Source organism: Canis lupus, chromosome 30, assembly GCF_003254725.2.
Source record: "Canis lupus dingo isolate Sandy chromosome 30, ASM325472v2, whole genome shotgun sequence".
In the NCBI taxonomy this organism is placed as follows: domain Eukaryota; kingdom Metazoa; phylum Chordata; class Mammalia; order Carnivora; family Canidae; genus Canis; species Canis lupus.
Genome location: NC_064272.1, coordinates 13,658,851 through 13,668,205, shown reverse-complemented (window position 1 = coordinate 13,668,205; position 9,355 = coordinate 13,658,851). Strand labels below are relative to the sequence as shown.

At 38.3% G+C, this 9,355-nt stretch overlaps 1 pseudogene; it reads right to left on the bottom strand.

The window, feature by feature from the left end:
- Positions 1–1,483: 1,483 nt before the first annotated feature.
- Positions 1,484–2,850, bottom strand: LOC112675409 (jupiter microtubule associated homolog 2-like; annotated as a pseudogene).
- Between the last annotated feature and the right edge of the window lie 6,505 nt (positions 2,851–9,355).

Below are 9,355 nucleotides of genomic sequence, written 5' to 3'. Positions count from 1 at the left end.
TAATAATTTCTCAATGCAGCTTAGAGGTTGAGAACAGGATGCTAAGAGTTAATGAATCTTCCAAATACAGGCAGTCCCTAATGTATAGAGCATTTCCCAAATATAAATGGCCACCCCATCAGGCTCACAGGAGCAGCAGAAACTCCTCTCCTGCTTCTCCCAGTGACTATACTACCAGACACTCTAAACCCATTTCTGTGGCCCCAAGGAGGGAAAGATGGGAAGAAAAGAGAGGCAAAGCATCTGTCTCCCCTGCACAGAGGCTTTTCCTACAGTTCATGTTTGCTGCCATTCCCACATTTGCCTCCCTGTCTCCACCCAAGTTACCTGCCAGTGGACGGAACTAGAGAGCTCTTCTCACTGTGTGAACATTGAGGGCAGGGAGGAAGCCACAGGGGCCAGCACTACCAGGCCTGAGTTCCTGGCAATCCAATTTGGAATTCACAAATCATTTTCTTGCATATTAAAAAACAAAACAAAACATAATCACAAATGGCAGTTCATTTCTACCATTAGAACGTTGCATTCATTGTTAAGCAAGTTAGTGTGTTTGGGCTTACACCCCAGGCACCATTTATGACACTCTTTAATGGGGAAAATGCTCTGAATTCCAAACAACTTTCTTATATATGGCCATTTGAAGGATGGAGACAGGAAGTACTTGAGAATGTAGCATGGAATGAGTTTCTTGACTCCCGAGTGAACAGGGCAGTTGAAAGGGGGGAAATTGTTTTTGGTTAACAAAGCCATGTGCAGATCCCTTCAATGGGCCACATGTAAGAGGTGGAGCTCAGCAGATAGCTCCTGAAGGCACTTAAGTGTCTAGGGCCACTATGAGTGTGACTAAACAGCATTGTTTCTTTTCAAAATTTTAACAACGATGTAGGTATTTTTAGCACCTGGCATTAGCTTTGTAGGCACTCATACCAATAGCTACCCCACCCAAACCCCGTCCTCTGTTAACTGGTGGTCCAACTTGAGTAAAATATAAGAACTGAAGTATAAGAGACCTTTAAGGGATAGCTGGGAGAAATTTTTGCCTGATGACTTAAAACAACATGATTGGCCAGCCCACTATCTTTCCTGGCAAGAATCGTGGAATTGGCCATTTGAGACTTTGTTGTCAAACTACTTAATCTTCTGGCCTAAGGTCTCCAGGTCTCTTCTGGAAACTGAATATGGTTCAGAGGTTTTGCAAAGTTTTATAAAGAGCAGTTAAGCAAACTTTTCTTTCTCTTTGCTGTACCAGAGCAAATGACTTTTTCCTAGAAAGGTGTCAGAAACAGATCAGTCACCAGTCACTTATGTAAAGCTGATATTTTAGAATAGCTCTTTAGATATTATTGAAAATTCAAACCTAAGAATGCAAGGTTCTGGAGCATCTCTTCTTTCCACTGTCAACAGGAATAAAGTAAGATTGATAAAGGATTTAAATAAGCCTATTATCTGGGTGCACGTGGACAGAGTTTTAAAGTTGCTGAAGTCATGGGGCCTTCCAAATAGGAAGAACTGTGACTTGTGAAAGGAGCTGTCCACATCCTTGGTGATGGGCAAAGGCCTCTACTGGAGGCTGATGAGAAGAAAAAGGGAATAATTCCCAGCAAAATGAACCTGTGAATGGAAGGCAGAGATTCCTCCATAAGATCGAGCCAAGCTTTTAGATGGCAGAAATGGAGTACCTCAGAGGATCTGGGCACAAAATCTTTCCATAAAGCTGAGACTGAGAATGACTTAGTTTTTTTGTCAACAGCTGTTGAGGACAAGCAACTGAGGTGTCTCAAGAAGAGTGCAGAGCAACACATTTGGGGCCAACTGGAAAGGAGGCACTGGGAGCCAGTAGCTGTAGCCCTGGGGTCAGAAACCATGCCTGGGGAATGATGTGACCCTCAATCCCCACCATTAGTGTTTTGACTCCCTCCTGTATATGACAGCAACAGAAAGGTAGTTTTTTATTTTCTTGCCAAGGCTTTATACTCTGTTATTAGTGAATCCTGGACCCCAGGTCAGCCAGCCAAGCTCTGGTGCAATGAGGCTGTAAGCAGTCCTCCATCACCAGGCTGCACTGTGGCCTTGCACCTCCTGCCCTCACACCTCTCATAGAGTCTTGTCACATCTGCAGTTTACAAGGGAGTGGGCACACAGGAAGTCACATTTTATCCCTACCAGGACATGTCTCTTGGCAGCGGTCTGGTCGGTGGGATCCTTCACAACTCTGTGATGTCAATGGGGCCTAAACAGAGCACCTACAGATAAACAACCCACCATCTCCCCACCTGGCTCCTTTGGGCTAAAAAAAAACTATGTTTGAAATCCTACCTCTCTAGAGTTTTGTTTGGCTACAAAGGAAGCAGCCCTCTCTTTGTAAAGAGAGATACTGGATTTGCCTCCAGACAGGTTCAGGACTTTGCTGTGAGGAGATGATGGGCCCAACCCGGGCTTATGACTATTACCTATGGACCTGGGCATGGGCTGCTGGATGAGGCCTGCTTCTCCAGGGCTGCCCTTTTCACCCAGCTCTTCTCTGCATGAGGTGCTCATTGCAGTTTTAAGGGCTGATTTGGGGTCTCCTCCTTCACACAAGAACATGTGATCCTTGGGTTTATTTGGGTATGCCAAAGGTAAAGTGGCAGTGACTGGGGACCCAAATATATTACCAGGTGGGTTCAGATGCTGAATCTGCATAGGCATCAAAGGTACCACTTCCTTTCCCCTTTGGGGGATTGGTCCTTTTAGATATGTTCTAAGTGAGGCTCTTCAGTTGGTCTAAAAAAATTAGGTGCCATCCTTTTGGGCCTGCTCAAAGGATCAGCTTCCAAAAAGATTGCTCACCTCTCCTACCAAGGACTTCATGGCTGGAGCCAACTAGACCCTCTCTGGACCCTGGAACATGTCACCTATGGATGGGGGCACCTCCTCCAAACCTTGTTAAATGCATTTGGCCTTAGTTCTAACTTGATTTTCCAATTGTTTGTTGTTAATATATAGAAATACAATTACTTTTACTATATTGACCTTTTATTCTGCAACCTTGTTAAATTCTCTTGATTTTCCTAGCAGGCTTTTCTTTCTTTCTTTCTTTCTTTCTTTCTTTCTTTCTTTCTTTCTTTCTTTCTTTCTTTCTTTCTTTCTTCTCTTTCTTTCTTTCTTTCTTTCTTTCTTTTTCTTTCTTTTTTTTTCAATATTTCTTAGTATTTTCTATGTAGACAATTAAGGGGAGCAGATTTTGCCACCCCAGATATGCCTTGGGCATAAGAATTGTTTTAGGCTTATTATTTTAAAGAAAGTGCAGACACAAGAAGAACCTCTGAAAACAGAGTAGAAGTCACCCTTTTGTAAGAGACATTTATATTTATTAGGGAACCTCTATGTATAAAGGTGTCTCTTCAGTCTCTGTACAAGGAATAGAAAGATGACTAAATCTTCAGAAACTTACCAATGGAGAAGGGAAGGATTTAGATCTCCACAGCAACCACACTCTTACTTGTTACTATGCTTTTCCTGGCAACCCCTCAATTAACAGGCCTCCCTTCATATCACCCCCCCTCCCAACATCTTTCTTTTGTAGTTAGCTGAAGATGGTATTTAAGGTGTTAGCTAAAGCCATTTGGGGGAATTACTCAGTTTTCCATGTATATAGAAAGTAAGTGTATATAGAAGGTACACCTGTTATTAAACTTGTTTGTTTTTCTCCTATTAATCTCTTTTGATACAGGGGATCTCAGCTAAGAACCAAAGAAGGTAAAGAAAAATTATTTGTCCTTCCTAACAACTATCATATAATTTATGAATAAGGAAAATTTTACTTCTATCCTTCTATGTTTTGTCTTTTTAAAAAAATATCTTTGTCTTCTTGCGTTATTGTACTGGCTAAGAACCGTTGATGAGTTTTAAGAAAAGACATCCTTGCCTTTTGTTCTGGTATTAAGGGGCAAATATTCCTTCATTTGCCATTAAGTATGTCACTTTTAGATATTGAAGATGCACACTCACACACACGTATTTTAGTGTTTTGGAAAAACAGATATTTGGTCAGTATGGTAAATGGTTTGTGTATATGAACCTTTATTAGTATATTTAAATATTATGTTTACATTATTACTATCTATTAACTCCAACATTAAACTGAGCCTTTAACAAATTAAGGCATAAAGACTAGTATTTTGAAGAGGTGTGGCAGTAAGCATACCTGGAGGAGGTCATTTCCGAATCCTTTGTGTTATTTTTATTTAATTTTAATAATTAATTTTTTTATTTGAGTGTATTTGACACACAATGATATGTTAGTTTCAAGAGTACAAAACGTTTATGCATTATACTGTGTTCACCGCCAGTGTAGCTACCATCTGTCCCTATATAAAGTTATTGCGATACCATCGACTATGTTCCTCATGCTATGCCTTTGATTTCCATGACTTACTCATTCGGAAACTGGAACCCTGAATCTCCCGCTCCTTTTCACCCATTTTTCTCATTCCTCTACCTGTTTGTGTTGCTTTTGAATTAAAAAATAAATGCACACAATAGTTCTGTAAAAGTTGAAATATTTAGGAATAAGAACTGATAAAGACACTGACTGACAACACTATAGTTCCACGAATACATCACTATATTAAGGAATTTGTTAAGCTTATCTTCCAGATACAGATATCTCAGTTACTTCCTCATGTTTCCTGGACACCAAATCCCCATTATTGCCAGGAATCTGGGTGCAATTATTACACAGTGTCAATGGCCCCATGGGATCTCCTACAAACTCAGGGGCCCTCACCTCCACTATGAACTTCATTTGTCACTTTTCCCGCCCCAACTCCCAAATGTTCTGTTCTGACCTTATGGAGGTTACTTTGAATCCTTTCCCTTTCTGCCTTTCAGTTGTTTATAGGTAAGAGAGAGGAGGGTTGGGAGCTAAACACAATGTTTATTAAAATATTGAAAAACAAATTCATGTCTTATATAGAATTGGCTGTGTGTGTGTATATATATATGTATATGTATATATATTAGCTTTAAAAACAAAGCAGGAGAAAAAAATCGTTCTACTGAAGAGTCAGAGTATGTCAGGAATAGCTCCATTATGGGAGACTCCTGACATCCAGGGAGTTGGCAAGCTCAGGCACTACTTTTGTACTTGAGAACAAAGAACGTAAATCCTTTTATAAAGTTAAGAATCCCTTTGTTCACAAAATAATCACATCCTATTTTATCTGTTTTGTAAGTTTGGATTTTTGTATTCTGGGTCTAGTTAAAGCCAAGCACACCCATGGTAAACACAAAAGTATACTGCTTTGTTCCACAGTACTTTTAAGCCTGCTGTTTCATATGATCAAAATACAGGGCAGCATACAAATGCATTCAGTGTATGTAGAAACTCTTATTGTAATATTGGCTAGATGGATTCCTCTCCAAGTTCATCTGCTGTAAAGCTACTCCTTCACCCCTACTGGACTCCACCACACGCCCCCTTATTAGCTTTCTGTAGTAATTATGCTTTCACTACAACAAAATTTTTACCTTTCCTTGAATTGCTATTTTCCTTCCATGCTGTTTCACTAGTTGTCTTTGTTGCCTGGAACATCCTTTCTCTCCTCTCAACTGATTAAATCTTACCCAGTTCTTAAGATCTAATGCAAAAAGTGTTTATCTCTGAAGCCTTCCCTGAATTGTTAGCTATTATTGAAAGTCACCATAGCACTCTATACCCATTTTTATTAGAGAATTTGCAAACAACAGCTTGGCTGTTCGTGTTGTTCATATATGTTAACTAGACTAAGCAGGGCCATGTCTAACTCATTTTATATTCTGAATACTGAGGACAAAATAGATTCTTGAGAATCGCTGGCTGAGTGGCTAAGTGAGTGAATGAATGAATAAATTGAATGAATGAATTTTTAATTTTCCTTGTTCTGCTTTCTTGAACTCCCTTCCTTTCCTCTAGTATCTTTTCCACAGCACTTAACACATTCTAACATACTACATAATTTTCTTGCTTTTTATGTTTATTGTCACTGTCCTCCTAGTAAGGCATGGTGTTTTCTTTAGAATGTCTTAATATTTATTTAAGCAATTCATAAAATAAATAATTCCTGCCACATATTTTCCCTTCTAATCTCATGTCTTTGATTTTTGTGATTTAGGAAGTAGGCTGACTTTATATATTATCATTATTCATAATTTCCCAGTATCCTGACACCTTTGTCTGAAATTCCTTATCATCTGAATAGGATTCTTTGTGATAAGGATTTGAGTTTCTGTTAAGTATTTAACCACCAGCTAAAGGTTCTCACCTTTTATCAGCCTAAATGAGTTAACCCAAATAAATTTATCAATCTGGCTATAGTAGAAAACATGACAGAGGAAAGCATTCACTCATTCAATTGGTATTTTTCTAGCACTACCCATGTGCCTTTGTTCACTAAGGTGGACACAGTCACTACCCTGACAGAGCTGAAATCTATTGCTGAGAGCCTCAGACATTTGGTATTTGCAGCATACTTACAAATGCTGGAATTTGGGTTTGATTAAAAAACTGCAATGTTCATATGTAATCATTATCATAAGACTGCATCTCTATAAAAGTGTTCACAATTATCAACAAGTGTCCGTGATGATTATTATTATTTTATCAATAAAATATTTTTTAAAAATTTAAAATAATACAGAGGCCAGAACAGTGGTATTAGGAAGTCAACAGTGTAATTTATATGCATATCACCCAATCGCAGCCTTCCCAGAGGCAGGGTCAGGTTATCAGAGTCCAAAAGTCAAGTTTGAAATAGCAATCCAAGATCAAGACCAAGCTGAATTCTATCCAAAGGAAGCCCAGGTGTCTTCTGCAAGAGAATTTCTGTGTAAATCGGCTCCATACCCTGGAACAGTTGTACTGGCCTGGGGATGTAGTTCCTTCAGTAGCGGAGGGATATTTGGAGATTAATATTGAAAACTACACTTGGTCTAGGTATCATCAAGAATCTGCTGTAGCTCCTCATCTTCAAACCACCCCTCCAGGCTTAGGATCAGGGCCTTTGACTTCTCAGCAGCTCTTTGGGCAAAGGCTGGCCAAACAGGCCAATGTAAACTCATGAAGCTTTTTCTGGAGCAACTAGCTATGGACACTGGCAATAGTCTATTTTTGAAACAACTGAAATGGGCTGTGTGTAATTTAAAGTTTTCAGGAAGACCTCAGACAGTTCCTATTCATCCTCTGCACTCTCATTCTGTTGCTTTCAATTGTTCAGAAGCATATGAACTTCTGAACTGAGTAGTGTCTCAGCTGTTACCCCTTTAGCTCCATGTTTTTGTTTTCTGAAAACTGTTTACTACCTAGACTAAGCTCTATTATATAATAAAAAGGCTAAGGTCTCATATAACCTAGTAAACATTCTGCCTTCCCATGATGTTAGTCTGACCTCATAGTACAGTGCTTATCTCTTGCTTCTTCGCTTTCTACCCCTTCCACAGACCATTCAACAAAAAAAAAATTTTTATAAGCCAAAGCAAAAGCAGTTTAGTTACAGGAATAAATTGTATACTTTGATAAAAATTTGGGGGTACACTGAGAATTTCTGATCTTGGATATTGTGCAAGTTTGTTATGGGAATGGGAAAATGGAAATGTCTCTTTGATAGAAAGATGTGAAGCTAGTTGGCAGGGATGTAAGAATTCTATGTAGTCAGCAGACAGTGTGAAGGCCCTAAGAAGGTCCTCGTCCAAGGAAGAAGAATGGTGGTGCGTATACTTCTACCTCACACATTCAAGACCTACTGGTATTCTGAGGTGTTGTTGATTCATAGTTATGGTAAATTTCATTCAACCTTAGCCTAGTATACAATTGTATGTCTATTGTCACATTCCGTTCCTCTGGATGCATGCATTCCTCAGGCAGTCTTCCAGAACTAGGCTAGTCTTCTAGTCTTCACTATTAAGCCTTTCCCCAAAAGCACAAGCTCTCTCTCTCTCTCCTTTTTTTAAGATTTTATTTATTTACTCATGAGAGACACAGAGAGAGGCAGAGACATAGGCAGAGGGAGAAGCACACCCCTTGAGGGGAGCCTGATGCGGGAATTTATCCTGGGACTCCAGGACCACACCCTGAGCCAAAGGCAGTGGCTCAATCACTGAGCCACCCAGGCATCCCATAAGCTCTTTTTCCCTTCTTCCTCAGACAGGGCTCTAATTCCTTCCAGTAACCACTGCTTTTTAAATAACATGCTACAATTTCCTTATAAACTACATCTGTCTATACTCTTTTTTCCTAGTGTTCCTTACTTGTTGCTAGGTATAAATATCATGTTAATTGAGTTTCATTTTTTTTCCTGTTAAATGTAGGATGACATTTCACTCCTTACAACAGCAGCTTTCCACCTATATTTGACAGTAGTTTTTATTTTTCTCTTGTAGTTAAACTAGTACTTAATAGAATAGAAAATGTACAAATAAATACTATAAAAGTTTGTAAACTTGCGGATTGAGAATCATTTTACAATATATATTTAACAAGAGATATCCCCAAAATATAAGGACTTTCACATCTTTGAAACTAAAAGGTAGAAAAAGATATAACAGGGAATTCTAAGCAAATGAGAGCTGTTGATTCTTATGTGCCATGTGCATAGGGAGACACATTCAAGAGTGTTCAAAGCGGGAATACTCATAATAGGTCAATCTGCAGGTCAATGGATAAACAAATCAAAATATATTCATAACAAATCCTCTACATCAGAGTCAAAGAATAACCACATCAACATGGATGAATCACAAGAATGTGTTGTTTGGCAAAAGATAGAAATCACTAAGAATACATTTGTAGAATTGTTTTATATGTAAAATGATAACTATTGATTAAGAACATGGAGATATTGGTTAAACTGGAAAAACGGTAAGGAGATAATTAATTACAAACCATCAGATTTGTAGTCACTTAAGGATAAGGTGTGTGAACGGAAGTTGATGTGATTACTGAAGGGCACACCAGAAGGTCAAAGTATTGTCCATATCCCATTTCTAGAGCTGGGTAGGAGAATATATGGATCTTCATTTTACTATTATTATCTATGATTCAATATGTTCTAAATATAATTTTGCATATACTTAATAATTAATAAAACAATTAGAAATAAAAACATCATAATGAAAAGAAATGGGAAAATATTAACTTGTACTCATATTTAGCATAGTAGCTAGAATACAATTTAATATATGAACAGCTTTTTCTCAAGAAATTAATAGACTTTGGCAACTTTCTTGTAGGGTATAAATTCTGTAATCTCAGATTTTCTGAAAATTGCCATGTGGCTTTCTAGCTTCATGTTCTATTAATAACATAATTAAATATTAATTACTGATTCATAAATGGTTA